Here is a 16,749-nt window from a genome sequence, read left to right as displayed (position 1 = left end):
ATGCGAAACTGAGTGTAAACGTGTTGTAATATACTGATTATTATGTATAACCAACAGTTTTACAGACGTCCGAAAATAAATTATTTTCACATGTCCAGCATGCCTATAATTGTATGATATTCTTTGTGAAGAGTCGAGGAGTGTCGTCGCATGTTGAATTTTAACACACCCTTAAGATTTTTCGAACAAATTAGACATTTCATATTCTCTCCACTAACACAAAAAATATTTCTCTTCCCTTTCATCCTTGAATGTACTACGTTCATGATTAGAAGACATTGTGAAACGGTGGAACACGCCGACCAACACAATGATAATGGCAGTCCGCCACTGCTCTTCGTTTGCGCATAAACATTGAGTACAGTACAGGTGGGGATGGCTGAGGCGGAGCGCGCTCATTACGTACTGGCTTCGGTTCCGTTCAGGGGCTTACTCGCGAGTACGCTTTTGGAGACGTCTGTTCAAGAGCGAAGTTAAAACGTAAAGGTGATAGTGCATCTCCTTGCTTTAGCCCGTAGTGAATTGGAAAAGCATCTGATGGAAACTGGCCTATACGGAAACAAAAAATTCTGTTCCGGCAGTGGAATAAATATTCTAGCTCCTGATTCTGTTCTGATTGATTCGATTCGACGCGCCGCGCCGCGCCGCGCCGCTTTCTGCTATCTTCCGTTTAAATACTTTTTGAAGAGAAATTCTGTTCGATCCGATTCCGCTAAGTGAGACCGGGCCTTTACAGTTTTTAAAAAGTAATATTCTCCATCATCACGTAGCCTACCTGTAGCCACACCTATGGAAGACGACGTAAACCATCCTCAGGGTCACTTTGCTCTGAGCTTCTAGTTACTACTGTACAGTTATTATAATGGCCTGTCTATTTCTAAAACATACCTCTGAAACCATAACAGAACTAGAACGAACTGAACTGAATTTCCATAGAGGGACACTATGAGATCTCATGCACTATCATCAAACTAGACGCATTCCCAAACCCACACCGGCTACCTACACTAAGTTTCGCTGCATACCCAGGTTTCGAGCAGATTACCCCACTCGTCCCTAGGCCAGCCCCCTCCGTGCGTCTCAAGCCAGGCGTTCGGGGAATGATATGGACTGATGATGAAATGGAGAAATTTTAACGGAATGAAGTTCAGCTTATTTAACAAATATACAGGTAAATGACACGAACTGACGTAGGTATTACACGGATAATGTTAACTATTGAATTATAGGTTTTCATGTAGCCTATGTTAATAATGCAGGTTAGGGTATATTATGACATAATGTGTTTTGTAAGTACTATTTGCATATTAATCTGTGTGTTTTATGGAGAGTGGTTGGATTTTAATCATAGGTGACGGGGGCGAAACTTACAAAGTAGGATCGGTTGTGCAAAGAACGTACGGTCAAAAACAATGCACTGGATTAGGGGCTAATTATGTTAGTTTAATACATCTGTATGTACAGGGACATCATTTTATTTTTACTTCAATTTTTATTGTACCTGAGTTTTTTAATGTACTTCACTCCCACCCCTTCTATTAATGAAGTTCAACCGTCCTCCACACAGATCCAAGACCGCATATACAGTTACAGTACCCTTACGGTCCTGGTAAACAGTACGTTCCAAAAATATGTTCGCGTTTTCCAGTGACGAAAGAGCTTTCAATATTGCATCATTTTCCATTTGCCTACGTCGCATCCCAGTTTCCCCCACCTGCTTCTATTCGCCTTTCTGTAAATGCTAGTGAACTACTTTCCTTCCCTCCTATATCTAGTAAAGTGATTTATTTGTATATTACGCCAGTATCATCGAATTTCAGTCGTGGAAGGGGGTAGCAAACGGTGTTTCCGGTTCTTAATCGTTGATCCAAAGGTATAGCCAGGTTAATATTAGAAATGTTAGTAAAAATAAAATGATGTCCCTGTATAAATGTTATATAAATCCCCATTTATCTCTTTATATAAAACAACGAACGGGACACACGCACACACGCATGCACGCACACACACACACACACACACACACACACTACTACTACGAACGGTGTCGCACACAAAAGTGACTCGTTACATCTAAGAGGCCTCGTCTATCCGACAAAACAAATCCTCCAAGCAAAGGGATGAGTCTCAACAGATCGCAGCGTGGCAACTGCTCTGTGCAATCGAAAGTCCCTTCGCAGCTCCTTTAATTCTAGTAACTCTGTAGAAAGCTGACACTACCCCATTCATTCAGATTTGACAACCTCACACCCCAATTCCATCATATGTTTAGTGGCCAGTGATGTAACTTGAATTCTCTACCCAGTGCAGCCGTGGCGAAAATGTGGTCGTGCGCCGAGCCACTGTGTAACCTGCAACGTTCATAGCACCTATGGAGGAAGGCGAAAATCCGAAGGGGAAGTGAAGCAACTGTCTGACTTATTAACGGATTTTCATTTTCCTTACGTTAAGCACTTAAACTAAACTAATGTTTACTACGTATAGGGCCTAACGAAAAGAAATAAACAAAAAAACATAGGACACATTAACACAACCTGAAATTAACTGTCTTCAGAATGTCTCTGCGACAAAGTTTCAGAATCAGGAATTAGGCTATGTTACTTAATGCCAGTCGTAGTTGATCACGAAGTTATTTGTCTGTCGTGATCTAAATTTGGGTTTTACTGTTTTCATTGTAGAAAATATTTTTTCACAAACGTAAGTTTAGCGAACATGGCTTCAACAGAGCAAGCGAAAGAACGAAGCTTGGGATATTTATTTTTTGGCAAAGATTTGAAAGTTCAACATTTGTCACATCCTTACATCTAGTTTTCATTTAACATCACATTGTAAATCTGTGAGCTTAAATTGAAGATCTAACCGCATTATTCGTACATAAGGATCGGCGTACAGAGATGATGATGATGATAATAATAATAATAATAATAATAATAATAATAATAATAATAATAACACTTAAGCTTTTAATGTTTCATGAGTAACATGTAGTAGGCCATATAAAGCCGTTTTATGTTATACAACCGTTTTCCTCGTAATACTTGTGAACAAATCATACATTTAATATTCTCATCATATTGGCAGCAAAAAAAAAAAAAAAAAATGCGTCCTCCCATCCTACTTGAAACTTCCGTTTTTGTAGAGGTACATGGTTTCGAGAGAGACATTGCGACGATACGCCACTCGCAGGTCAAAGATAAATACAAATGGAACGGAGTTTGACTCCAGTGAGTGAGACGGTTGGGGTTGAGGGAGGTAGGAAGCAAGAGAAACGCATAGCTATCAATGTGAGCCACAATGTGCTCGCGAGTCACATTTTCGCCACGGCTGACCTAGTGGATTCTCGGCCACACAAGTACTGCGAAGAGACTTCTCGATGGCACTGTATTTTTTTGTTATTGGGAAATTACTCTATTACTATACTTGATTTTTAATCTAATGTTTGATGCTGGATAATGCGTAGGCCTATACATTTAACATTAAGATCTTCATCGATATGGTAATGGTCTTTGAATAGTAATGCGAGCAACATTTTCCTGGATATGTACCTCATATTTATTTTAGGGACTTATTGGATCCTTTGGGGAAAATAGAACTGGTAACAACGAAACTGAAAACTTCAACTAATGTGCATGTGTAAATTTCACATAATGACATGATTTCGAAATCTTCCGATCTTGTAAGTTTAGTCAACTGTCCGAGGTCTGAACCTCACAGTACTGACGTTTTTATTACAGTGGACATAATAGGAACACATAATTATCCCTTCTCAAAGTTCAATTTATTCATGTACAGAACCTAAATAAATTGAACTTTGAGAAGGGAAAATTATTATGTTTGGGAACTAGTGTTGTCGCTTCAGATCAGTATACTGTCGTTTTGTTAATTCGGCCACAGAAGACGGTGATATTATGAATAATTTCAAGGGAAAAATTGTTCCGGGGCCGGGTATCGATCCCGGGACCTCTGGTTGAACGTACCAGCGCTCTCCCAACTGAGCTACCCGGGAACTCCACCCGACACCGTCTCAACTTTTCCCTTTATATCCACACAACTCGCGTGGGCTGACGAAATGCCAGAGACCCACATCGAGTGCACACAAACTCTGTGTGACTTGGAATTATGGTTTTCTGTTAACGTATACAGTGACGTGTATATTATTTTCCCTTCAAATTATTCAAATCTGCTTTACAGGAAGCTTCACCTGAAAGACCTTGATTTGCACGGTGATATTATGTTAGTCATACAGAGAATGAAATTATTGACCGTAAAAATGCTGCTTGAAAGAAACTTCATATCTATAAGTAACAATATTTGATTCGTTATGTTGAATTATTTCAATGTTACAATTGCTTGTTTGTTAAAATGTGTATATGATAAAGTTATGCAATTTGTGTTCTTTTGTTTTGTGTGCTTTTGAAAAATATTTCAGTTAATGCTCCGTCATGAATGTTGTAACTAAAACCTTGTGTATCCCTCGTGTTTATTCTACGGTCCGTCCTCCCTCATACGTTAGCTGCACTTTTTTTACGTTTTCACTATGCCTAAACGAGACACTCTACTTTACCTCTGATCGTCAAAGCAAGAAATCATATCCACAGTTTAGAACGAGTAAAATAAGCGAAAAGAGACTGCGGTGTATCCGAGAGATCCTCAAAATAAAAAGAATCACTCTCTGAGTACTGAAGGACTAGGAAGTGCACAAGTGTTGTAATATCGGAGTTAACATAGATTACGATTATATTTTAAAATGTTGCTAGAAATAGAACAAACCAGCATTTCAATTCATGATCTGATAGGTTCTCTCATTTTCTGTATCAGCGACTTTTTACGACATTGCGTGTACATAATCTGCAAGCCATAGATGCACATGTTAGAGTGAAACTTAATTTTTAGTGACACGAATAGCCTGTAATAGAAGAAATTAACAAGATATGACTAATATGTGTGTGCGTGTGAATGGATTGGTGTTGAAAATAACTTTGAACAACACATGCAGCTGTGATGTAGTGCCGGCGACAGCCTGCGAGAACTCCTTGTGCCCTCCACAGTCATGAACACAATTGGCGTTTACTGCTGTACGGCTGGTTTTAACAGTGCTTCGAGTATACAATTCTGCATTCTAAATTTGTGTTCAGTGCATCAAGCCCTACATACGCTCACGCTCAAACTAAGGTCAGATTTCGAGTTGCTTTCCTTTTGTTACTCAACTTCCACACTAACTGGTTCATTTTGGAGTTGGTAACTTTATTTTCGACTTGAAATCTGGTCTTCGCACGCGTGAGCGTATTCTTAGCACTTTATCCCATTTTAAACAGAATTACATTGAAACTCTGTTAAGTTTGCCTTTAATTTATGTATGTTTTATTTCGCTTCGTTTTCTTTCTAATTATTTTATCTTTACTCCCTATTCATATTCTTCCTTATTTTCTTAAGGTGGTAAAGTGAACAATTTCGTGGATTGCAGCTACTCTGATTATAGACGATGGTCGTTGCCATAGGTGGGCAACTCGTGCTCTCGAACTGTGAACACAACCTCAGTGCAGGTAGAACGGACTCTGTACTTGTAGTGTCTGTATACAAGTTCGCTCGCGTCTGCAGTAAATGGCGGCTCGTTTTAAGTGAAAAACAATATAATCCCCAGATCATTTCCCTTTAGTGATGAGTTGTAAGAGAACTATTTTTTATTAAGAAAGAAGGTAAAGCTTGTATTATGTTCTATTAACTTATGTATAAAAAATTGTAAATTCTCGCGTTCTATGTTTCAAATAAGATATATAATAATAAATATTAACAAATAGTATAATAATAAATAAGTGTCGCAGCTATGTTTGTTGTCTGTTGAAAAGGTATATTCAGTTGTGTTTCCAGTAGTAAACTAATTTACAAAGCTAGGAAATAATATAATTTTGTTATGTGTGTTTAGGTACAGTCTGTCTAAAATTACTATAATTATTGTACCATGCGTCATTATGAAATTCAAATCATGGAGTAGATATCACGACCACCTGCATGAGCCGCCAGAACGCACCGTGGCAGTGAACTGCTTTTGCAGCGAAACTACAAACAACTTGTAACTGCTGCGACTGGCTTCGTCTGTCTTTCTCTCTTTCAAGGTTTTTTAGCACTTTGTGAGCACGAGTTGCCCATCCATGGTCGTGGCACATTGTGTGCATTCATTCTGTAGATAACCTCCTCAGTCCTGGGGAGAATTTTGAGATTAAAAAAATCTATGAAATTTTAATGCAATTTTGCAAATGCACTGTGTACTGATGAAAAAATTAGGAGAAAAATATTCAAGTAATGAAAGTAACTCAAAATATGAGACCACAGGGCTCAATGTATTGTAAATTAATTACATTAACTCTAGTCTGATTGAATATTCGGTTTTATTTTATAATATGTGATACAAAATAACAATTTTTACTTTAAAATCTAGAAGCTTGACGTCTATCATAGGAGACACAATGTATATCTCAATTTTAGTAATATTGTACAAATTTTAAGGCATGAGTCTGATTATGTCATCAAACAGAACAGTATTTTATTTAGCTCATTCAATATAATATTTATTTAATTTTTTATATTATCAACAATCCAGTGACTTACATACATGCATGCGTTCCATCTCCTTCTTTTCAGAAACAGCCATCTTGAAGCATGTGTGGCTGGTTCTCGTTCTCGTTGTCGTTTCTGTTCCCGGTTTATTGTGAACCAGCCTTGAGGAGGATATAAATCTCAAGCTCTGATTGAGGTCTACCTATGCAAGCATTAGTGTAAATGCTGAGGAACACTTCGGAATTTATATAATTTCCTGTGCCACAAAACAGAACAAAATCACAAAATGGATTGTAATCTAGGCTTCTGTACTTTTTGGACCATTTTCAAAGTTTCGATATGGCTTCTCCTAATTCTTACAGTCTTATATAGAATGGATGTGAAATAAAGTTACTGATTGAAAGGGAAGATAGGGTACACTTAAATTAATAGAAAACCTATATTACGTTTCGTGATTAAATGCACGGTTAATTAGAAAATTAAGTTTGAAGTTTCAGCAGTCCGGCAACATCGCCGCTAAAACACTCTACTCGTGATATAAATGTAAGAGGTCAACGAACTCGGTGTCTCGCTAAGTGAGCTGATCTTTGGCTCGACTTTGCAACCTGCTCGCAACGTGCATTGGCTTAAAATTAGGGGATTTTAAAAGTAAATTTATACGAAAACATTCCACGTTATTAAAATACGCCAGAGGTATAAATTATTCTACTCCTATAATAGATTTATATCGATATGGGTAAAAATCACGAGCCTATTTCCAATAATTAACGAATAAGAGATTGTTTCCTCCTTAAAAAACTATTATCTTTCCACCAATATGATATTATAGTTTTTTGTTACACACAACATGAGCTATTCGCTCTGAAAATCTGCAAGGCTATTTCACTTTCACGCTGTATACTTTTGCTGTGCTCGAAAACGGTTTAGCCACTACCACTGTAACATCGCTCACGTATGCAAAAAATTGTCCAAATAATCACGCGTGTAAGCAAATCGCTTGTCTATAAACGATGCACAGTTGATTCTACGTTCACGCATCAAACACATTCCGGGTTCTAGTCTTCAATGTCGACTTCTAGTCGACAGTCCGTGTAATTATTGACTGTACTACATAATTGCCGAAGCTTAAATATTTTTATTCAGTGACTACATTGATTTAAGTTGAAAAGGTTTTATATCAATACTCAAAACCACTAATGTCAGTTTCTATAAGTGCTCATATTGCAGATTATAACATTAAAAGGCTACTTGAGAGCTGATATTGATTTGTTTGTACTTCCCATTGTGTTGAAAGCAGCAGCATCGGATACAGTTTTCGCGAGTTTTAACCAAATAGACTACAGTCTATATATGCCATTGTAAAAATTCTCTTCAGTTATATTACAAGCAACCCGAGCGATAGATGGGAGTGGCAGAGCAGCCAAGCCTACTTTAATAATAATAATAATAATAATAATAATAATAATAATAATAATAATAATAATAATAATAACAATAGTAATAATAAATAAAAATTATACCTAAAAAACTTAGGACCTATATATTACTCTCAAAAGCAGTGTTTTTTCCTTCGCTATACTTTTGCCCATTTCTGAGCTAGGCATCCTCGTTACATCCTAAAAAAGTGGAGTCCACACTTGTGGACGATCATTCATATACGGTCCAGTAATTTTGTATTATTGTGCATTATTTGTAACATATTCTATTTCTTCATATATCAGTTCATCCTCAAAAGAGACTGATGAAGAATGAGTTAAGGTTAAAATTCACTCAAAGATAGGAAAATCCTTTATACATAAGTACAGACAGATTATGTGCAATTGTATTACATTTTTATCATGACACAAATTGATACTGGCTAAGAGTTTCCGTGAAGGAATCAAATAAAAATTCAAAGAGAAAACGTTACTTTAGTTGTATAATGAATATGCTTAGCACATATCGTGTATTAGTAGTCCACGTTATTTTGAAAGTTGATTAACAATGCATCCACTTTGCAACATTTCACAGAGAAATTATATTTCCAAGTAGGCACGTATTTTCTGAGCGCCAATGGGTATACAGGAATTACAAAATAAATGTTGCTTGGTAGCTACTGTTACTGACTTAGTGTGGAGGAAAGAATATGCCTATTCAATACGTACGTATCTACTGTACAGTACGATTATTTAGTTCTGACAGTCGCCAGCCATGTGCGCCTGGCTCAGGCGAGTCCATTAAGTTGCGCCAAGGGATGTTCAGGTTAGTCTGTCGCCTGCAGTCAAAGCGATCGGATGTCACGCATGGGGTATAGCGTTGTTTTTCCAGTACAACTAACCTGTGCTGCATTACTTTACCGACCGCTCGCCCTTATCTCTACTCCGGATCTCTCCCCACTACTCCTATTACTTCCCCTCTTTCGCATCGCTGAGCTGTCAGGACTAAATAATCGTATTGTATATGTAAAACTATAGTAAAATATCCTTGGTTGAGGCATGGTTCGTCTTGGCTTTTCGAGATCGGACCCGGAAAGACATCCGTGGGTGACATCCGTGAATCCGATGCTAACAGTGGATCGTCAGTCTTAATAGATCCAGGTTTCACCCTAGACGAATACCTGATAAGCCCTAGGACCCGGAGCCCCAAGCAGTATCAACATTGGAAACCCGTACTACCCGCAGGAATTCATTCCAGCTTGTTTCTTTTGTCCCCCCCAAGTATTAATAATAATAATAATAATAATAATAATAATAATAATAATAATAATAATAATAATCTTTATTGTCATTGAATGAAAAACTTCACTATAGACATTGTCAAATGTTACAATCTTACTGCATTACATTTCATAGATATACAAAATAAAAATTTAATTATAAAAACAATGTAGATATTTATCAAATTACATAATATAAAGTTAAAAGTACTATATTTACTAGATAAAAGACAGTATCAAGTACTAATTGTCATATGTTTAATAACTAATTAAGAATACTACAAACAGAGGCTAATAATAAACTTAAAAAATGCAACATAAAGTAGTGCAATTTACTCTGTTCATTTATACATTAAAATTTAAATGTAAATTGGTTTACCACTAGGTTTCATTAAAATTTCATTATGAAAAAAAATTAAGAAACAACAACCATAACATTTAAAACTGCATAGTTTAAAAATGTATGTCAATTTCAAAGAACTCATTTATTGAGTAAAGTGGGTTATTAATTAACCGACTGTACAATTTTGTTTTAGAACTTTCAACAGGAAGAAGTTGAATGTTTATAGGGAGCTTATTAAATAATTTGATTCCAATCAATTTATAGTATTTTTTTGTCACACTAAGTCTACAAAGTGGATAATCTAATAATTGCCTATTCCTCGTTGTATGATTGTGTACCTCACTTCTCATATTAAAATCTTGCAAATGTTCTTTCATAAACACTAGAACATCATATATGTACAGATTTATGACGGTCTGAATACCTGTCCGTATGAACAGAGGTCTACAGTGTGTTCTACTTTTTGAAGCTGTCAGTATTCTAATAACTTTCTTTTGAATTAATAAAATGTCTGTAATATCACTAGAATTTCCCCACAAAAAAAGAAAAAAGGCAAAATATGCATTTCGAACATATTCAAAACTAACAATGTTCATCAATTTTTTTTAACAAATAGGTTACAGAAGATAACTTAATGCATACATACCTAATATGTGATTTCCAAGATAGTTGTCTATCTATGAGCAAACCTAACAGTACAGGATAGAATAAATTTAATGTGGAGAATGTTCAGACTGTAGGCGGAATGATTGAAGGAAACGGGAGTACCCCGAAAAAATCTGTGCAATGTCTGCTTTGTCCTCCAGAAATTTAATTACTGAACGCGGTCTTCATGGTTGAAATACCAGTGCCGAGCTACAACGCTGCTTGGCTTATGTTACAGCATCTTGTACTTTGCGTTTTTGTAGCATATGATAATCTTACCAGGCGTTTTCGGTAAGTAGATATAGCTCGGTATTCTTCCACATTGACGTCATTCCATGTTTTTTAGGTCAAAAAGTAAATAAAAAGGACATTCTCAACTTTGTTGACGTAAATAGGATTGTATAGACCGTGTAAATGAACTGTACGAAATTCAATCGCAACAACAGCGTAGCATATGGTCATACAAGCGAAAATGAGAAACCGCACTCGTAAATTCTCATTGTGAGCAAACAGATGGCGTACACACAAAACAAATAAAACAGTAAGGTTTTAGTTGAGTGTCGCTTTTCAGTATTTTCATCGCTTAATATACTCCCACAGTAACATTCAATAATTATTGTAATAATAATTATTATAGATGAGAAGGCGAGACCTGGTATATGAGCTATGCGAGAAGAGAAAGAATGAGCTAATAGAAAGAGAGTTTGTTACATGATGATTAATATACGAATCTACCGACACTGAAGTTCATCTCATAAGGAAACGTTCAACACTGAAAGGTTTAGTAGGACCTTCAAATTTTGTACACTGAAAGGTCGCATTTGTAACAAAATTTCTGCGAAAAAGAATTTTTCTAAATCGACCTATAAGACAGTTAAACAGTATTTGGAATATTAGTAGTAGTTTGGAAGCCCTGATGCTGTCGCTGTAAGTAGGCAAGTTCTGTGTAGTACTTGAGTCGCGAGGCAATGACCAGCAAATACGCAGTCTGACATCGAACATAACAGTGTACTGCAGCGATAGAGCTATAGGTTTAATTTGAGAGGAATTAAATACCATACTAGTCTAATTGTTCGCATGATGGAATGTTTCACCATACACACGAGTAATTACTAACTTGAATTAAATTATGTTAATCAATTACAGAAAATCTCAAGTTACAGTTGAAAATACTGCTTCCTTATTAGTAGACTTCGTTGAATTGCCACACGCAGCATGCAATCAGGTTGCCGATGTACGGTAGTATAGAAGAGGTGAACGACCGCCCGGTCTCGTAGTATAAGCAGTTCATGTTAAGAGTTGTGACCTGTCCAAATAGATAGAGCAGCGACAGCTAATGTATACCTATGTAAGCACTTGTTTTTGCATTACTGTGGTTGGAATAGTCTAAGTTTAACATTTGTTCAGTGCAGACAAGAATTCAATCAAACATACTACAATGAGAGTGTTGCTGTTCCAAACAATAATTACTCCTGGAATAACCTTACCCCCGCAGCCAGTCTTGACACGTTGGGGAACGTGGTTCAATTCTGTTAATTATTATGCAGAACATTATGGAAAAATAATGGAGGTAATTCATGCATTGGATAGCACAGAAAGTTCCGCTGTTGCAACTCTAAAATCATTGCTTTCTGAACAGCTATTGAAAGATATTCTATCATTGATTCTAATTTTAAAATCGTGTCCAAAAGCATCATCCTGTTAGAATCGTCTAAACTACAACTCTCAGAAGCCCTTCATATAGTGGATTAAAAGTTTAAAAGTATCACAAACCGTTATCCAAAATAACAATTCACTAATTTCAGAAAAAGTGAAATGTAATTTGAGAAACATTATTGCTAAAAATTCTGCCTATTCAGAACTTTGTATTATAAATGATGTACTATCAGGTCACGACAAGACGTCTGAGATTGGTGTACTGAAAAGTAGTGACTTCCCGTTCTTCAAATATGCACGTATTACATCGTGTGATGTTGAACGTACATTTTCCCAATCTAAAAACTGTTAAAGTGACCATCGGAGGAGATTACTTTGCAGTCGCTCAAAATGTACATAACTCTTTACTGTAATGTACATATTCAAGGATTATGTATCTTACATTAAATTTTAAGAGTTAATATATCTCACTATAAAATAATTGTGTATTTACATGTTTAGATATTTCCTACTTCAATGATCATTCATTATATTTCTTGAATGCTGGATACAGGTTTTATTGTAACCGCAGTATACTGCTCAGTGTTTACATCAGAGACACGCCCCCTTCTCATACAGTCTATACCGCGTGCACAGTAAACCTTGCGAATCTCGTGGCAATTCCACGAAGTCTACTTATTAGCTATTTCTTTTTACGTTTCAAACAGAGAAGGTTACATTGATGCATAATTCCTAAAATAAAACTAAGTTCACCAGAGGACTAGTTGAGGTAATAAAATTAGTTTTGTTTCGTTGTATGTCTGATTAAGCACACTGCCTCCTTTATTAATTAGTTTTGTTTCGTTGTATGTCTGATTATGCACACTGCCTCCTTTATTAATTAGTTTTGTTTCGTTGTATGTCTGATCATGCACACTGCCTCCTTTCTGGGACTTATAAAGTATCATTCCGACAAAACTTTTTTCTAAGGCTGTACGCTATAAGCTTTGGCGAATGGGTAAAGAAGTCTAATGATATTTGAACATAAGAAGCGGCACTGTTCAGCTTTTTGTTGTGGGGTGAAGAAAAGGCACATAAATTCCTCAGCATTTTAAATTGTAAAACGCAGCTGCTATGTAATCCCTTGTGGTCGGTTGAAGAAGTATCAATAAAATGCATGTTGAACAATTTCCCTCTGCCTCCTATTTCTGAATAGTCCCTGCTGGGTGTTGGGTATGACTTGTTACATCACAAACCGATCTGAATTTATTTTCTCTGCCGCTGCCAATCTGTGACAGTTGGCATTTCGCTTCTATTCTCTCAATTTTCGTGCAACGATAACGGACTTATTTCGATTTCCGACAGTTTTTACAGGCAGTCTCCTGAACATCCGTTGTCACTTTTTGATGATTTGATCTTTGCTCGAAGTCCCCTCGGCATTCAGTTGCATCAATTCTCTTTACAGAAACAAATATTAACCTTTCATTGACCTCGTCTTGTAGGGCTCTTTATTTCCTATCAGTAGATTTCCGCAAGTTTCTTCACCCCGCCGCCTGTCCGGGGGTGCTGTGCCGTTTTGTCATCGGCTGGCAATTCCACCCCTTCCGCTCTGACAGACCGCTCACCCCCGCTTTCCTTTTCTCCGCCCTATGCTCCGATATTGCGAAAATAGCTACGTCACACTGAGAAACCGTTTGCTGCTTCTTTTATAAGACTTGTGACGTCGTTTTAAATTATTGTTATTTGTTTTGGAGAATTGGACGACTGGGGATGGTGGATAGGAGGGGGGCGTGATGCGCCGCTGTGGTTTTAAAAGGGAGGCGTCTGCTAGAATCCAAGTTTTAGGGAGAGCGTGTCAGAGGGTGGTGAGTCGCGACCCGCTATTAATATCTCGTTCGAATTTCATCGCGATTGCATTACTCGTCATTATTAATCATTTTCAGTTTCTTCTAGATAAAAATACAATATATTTATTTAAATGGTTTTAATTATGAATTATTATTTAGAATACTTTTTTTTTTCACATTTTAGATACGTAAATATCTTTGGATTTTTTTTTATTTTATTTTTCTACCGGTTTAACTGTTTGTTATTCTTTTCGTTTACAAGATAAAATAATTATATTAACAAGATATTCTATTATTATCAACAATTGAATCAGTTATTGTTGAAAGGAACTAAGTCCACTTTTTAAAATTTTGAGATAATCGAAAAAAAAACTGTTTTGTGAATAATCTATCGAAGATTAAGCCAACATATAGTGTACACATATATTTTATGTGTACAATATGTTTTGGTTTAATCTTCCATAGATTATTCACAAAACATTTTTTTTTCGATTATCTCAAAACTTTAAAAAGTGGACTTGGTTTCTTTCAACAATAACCGATTCATTTATTATAGTAATAGCAACAATATTATCAAAAAAACAAATTGAAGACCTTGAAATTCTTGTATAATATTGAAAATTACTCATAAGCCTATTTGTGTTCATGACACATTAAAATAATTGATCTGTCGTGATATAATAAGACAAAATTTCTGTCAAAACTATTATACCTACCTAAATATAATTAAAAAATTTTTAGTGCTATAAAATTGTAAAATATTCGGCTTATATATTTTTATTACTTGAAGAGAGCACAGTGTACATTACATGCAGCAGTCTCGATGGAATTTAACATTACATTACTAACATTATGAGTTCAGGAAAGAATATTAGTAACACACAACAATTACTTGTATACTGTCACTGATATTTATCCACATTATTTTTAATTTCATTATTATTACTTTATTTAAGTGTATTTTATTTGGAAGTTAGTTTCGTCTCTTATTTTGAATTCTTACATTTGCTCCTATAATTTAAATTCCTTCAATTTTGTGGTGTTGAAATCACAGTAATAAATTGTAAAACGCTGATTTAAGTGTTTTTCTTGTTTATGTGCCAAAAGCTTGCTGTTCGTCTCAATCGGTTCACAAACATGTTTCTAAATAAAACATCTTGTTGGTGAAGACTGAAGAATCAGAAGTGAAGAGTTCTCGCTACTGAAACTATGAGAAAGCGGACTGCGTGTGTGTTGTTACGATAGTACATACAAGTGAGTGACACAACCCGCGGACACCATGGCTATGGTAATCTCTGCGCGCTCCAAGGTGGTGACGGTGGCCCTGGTTTCGGGGTTCGGCCTGGCCCTCGTCCTCATCCTCGGCAGCATCCTAGGCTGGTTCGACGCCGACACACGCGACTACTCGGGCCCGTCTTTTGGTCTGCACCAGCGCCTAGCCAGTAACCTCTCTCAGGTACAGACCTCGCCTCATTCTCTTGCAAGGGAAGATCGTGACCTTGAAACGCATCACCTAACTGAAACTCATGCCTCTGGTGTGTGTGTGCAGGGAATGTTTCAGTGCCTAGCTTATGGTTAGACATTAAAAAGAATCTGTTTCATTAGTTAACGTTACCGCTACAGAATTGTACGCATGAAGTCGTGAATGTGAAAAATGTGTTCAAACTTGTGTCAAATTTATTAAGTAACTAGCCGTACCCGTGCGATCCGCTGCACTTGTTACAAATAAATATAAAGTAATTACATAATTAAAAGAGGACATCTGGTCCAGGGAACATTCCTGTTTGATAGAAGGATAAATCGTTTAATATATCACTTAATTTAAATTGTATTTAAATAATTAAAATTTTGGTCCAGAGACCACTCATTTAATGCAATGATAATTCCTTTAACATATTTCTTAATTGTTATTACATGCAAATAATTAAAATATGATCATTTGGTTCAGAGAACATCCGTTTTTGGTGCAATTTGGTCCCATCAAAATTTTGCTTGGAATGAAACGTATCGGAAATCATTTTTAAAGAAACTTTTGTTACGCAACATTTTTCACAAAAATGAATAATAAGGGAGATATTTCGATTTATTTAATTCAATCCCCCTTATAACCTCCCTTTTAAATAAAGTATTTTGAATGCCATATAGCCTAAAATCTAAGTTACAAAGAACTTAATTTAACTTATATTTCGATTTTCATATAAATCGGTTCAGCCATTATCGTGTGAAAAGGTAACAAACATCCAGACAGAGAGATAGACAGACAGACATACAAACAAAAATTTCAAAAAAGCGATTTTCGGTTTGTGGATGGTTAATTATACATGTTAACACCAATTATTTTTGGAAAATCGAAAATTACCGGAAAAATGTTGGCTACAGATTTATTATTAGTATAGATTTTAACTCTAAAATCTTATAAAATGGTCAATCTATGAAACTCAGAGGATGCGCTAGACACTTAATTCTAACTTTTTAGAGTATCTAACTTACTTGTGAGTGTTGTTGTTCATATAAAATTATATAAACTTAGTTTTCGAGTGTTTTCTTGAAAATTATTTTCAGATTTTAAATTACAGCAGATAAATTCCCATATTGAAAGATAGCATTTTTTTTTTCCACGATATAAAGTAAAGATAATAGTAGATCCCTATTCAGTGAAGTAAAGTATTACAAATATTCCATCGCTGTGTAGTAACGGTCAGTATGCCTGACTGTGAAACGAGCGGGCTCGGGTTCAAATCCTGGTTGGGGCAAGTTACCTAGTTGAGTTTTTTTTCCGGGGATTTCCCTGAACCTAATAAGAGCAAATGCTGCGTAACTTTCGGCGTTGGACCCTGGGCTCAATTCTCTGTCAGTATCACCTTCATCTCATTCAGACGCTATATAACCATAGCAGTTCAAAAAGCGTAGTAAAATAACCAATTAAAAATTACAAGTATTAATTTCGGTATGAGTTTTTTTACTTGGTTATTTAACGATGCTGTATCAACTACGAGATTATTTAGCGTCGATTGGATTGGTGATAATGA

The 16,749-nt window shown here is 36.0% G+C and overlaps 1 long non-coding RNA gene across 1 annotated transcript in view; it reads left to right on the top strand.

Annotated features, from left to right (window-relative positions):
- Nucleotides 1-15,178, top strand: part of LOC138710039 (uncharacterized) — a 77,267-nt gene extending 62,089 nt beyond the window's left edge. The window contains exons 2-3 of the long non-coding RNA XR_011335031.1: nucleotides 4,819-5,075; nucleotides 14,828-15,178. This is a non-coding gene — a long non-coding RNA (uncharacterized lncRNA). The remainder of the gene's footprint in view (nucleotides 1-4,818; nucleotides 5,076-14,827) is intronic.
- Nucleotides 15,179-16,749: the final 1,571 nt, after the last annotated feature.

Source organism: Periplaneta americana, chromosome 12 (genome assembly GCF_040183065.1).
Source record: "Periplaneta americana isolate PAMFEO1 chromosome 12, P.americana_PAMFEO1_priV1, whole genome shotgun sequence".
Taxonomy (NCBI): Eukaryota; Metazoa; Arthropoda; class Insecta; order Blattodea; family Blattidae; genus Periplaneta; species Periplaneta americana.
The sequence above is the reverse complement of the archived record's forward strand: the minus strand, read 5'-3'. Positions and strand labels throughout refer to the sequence as shown.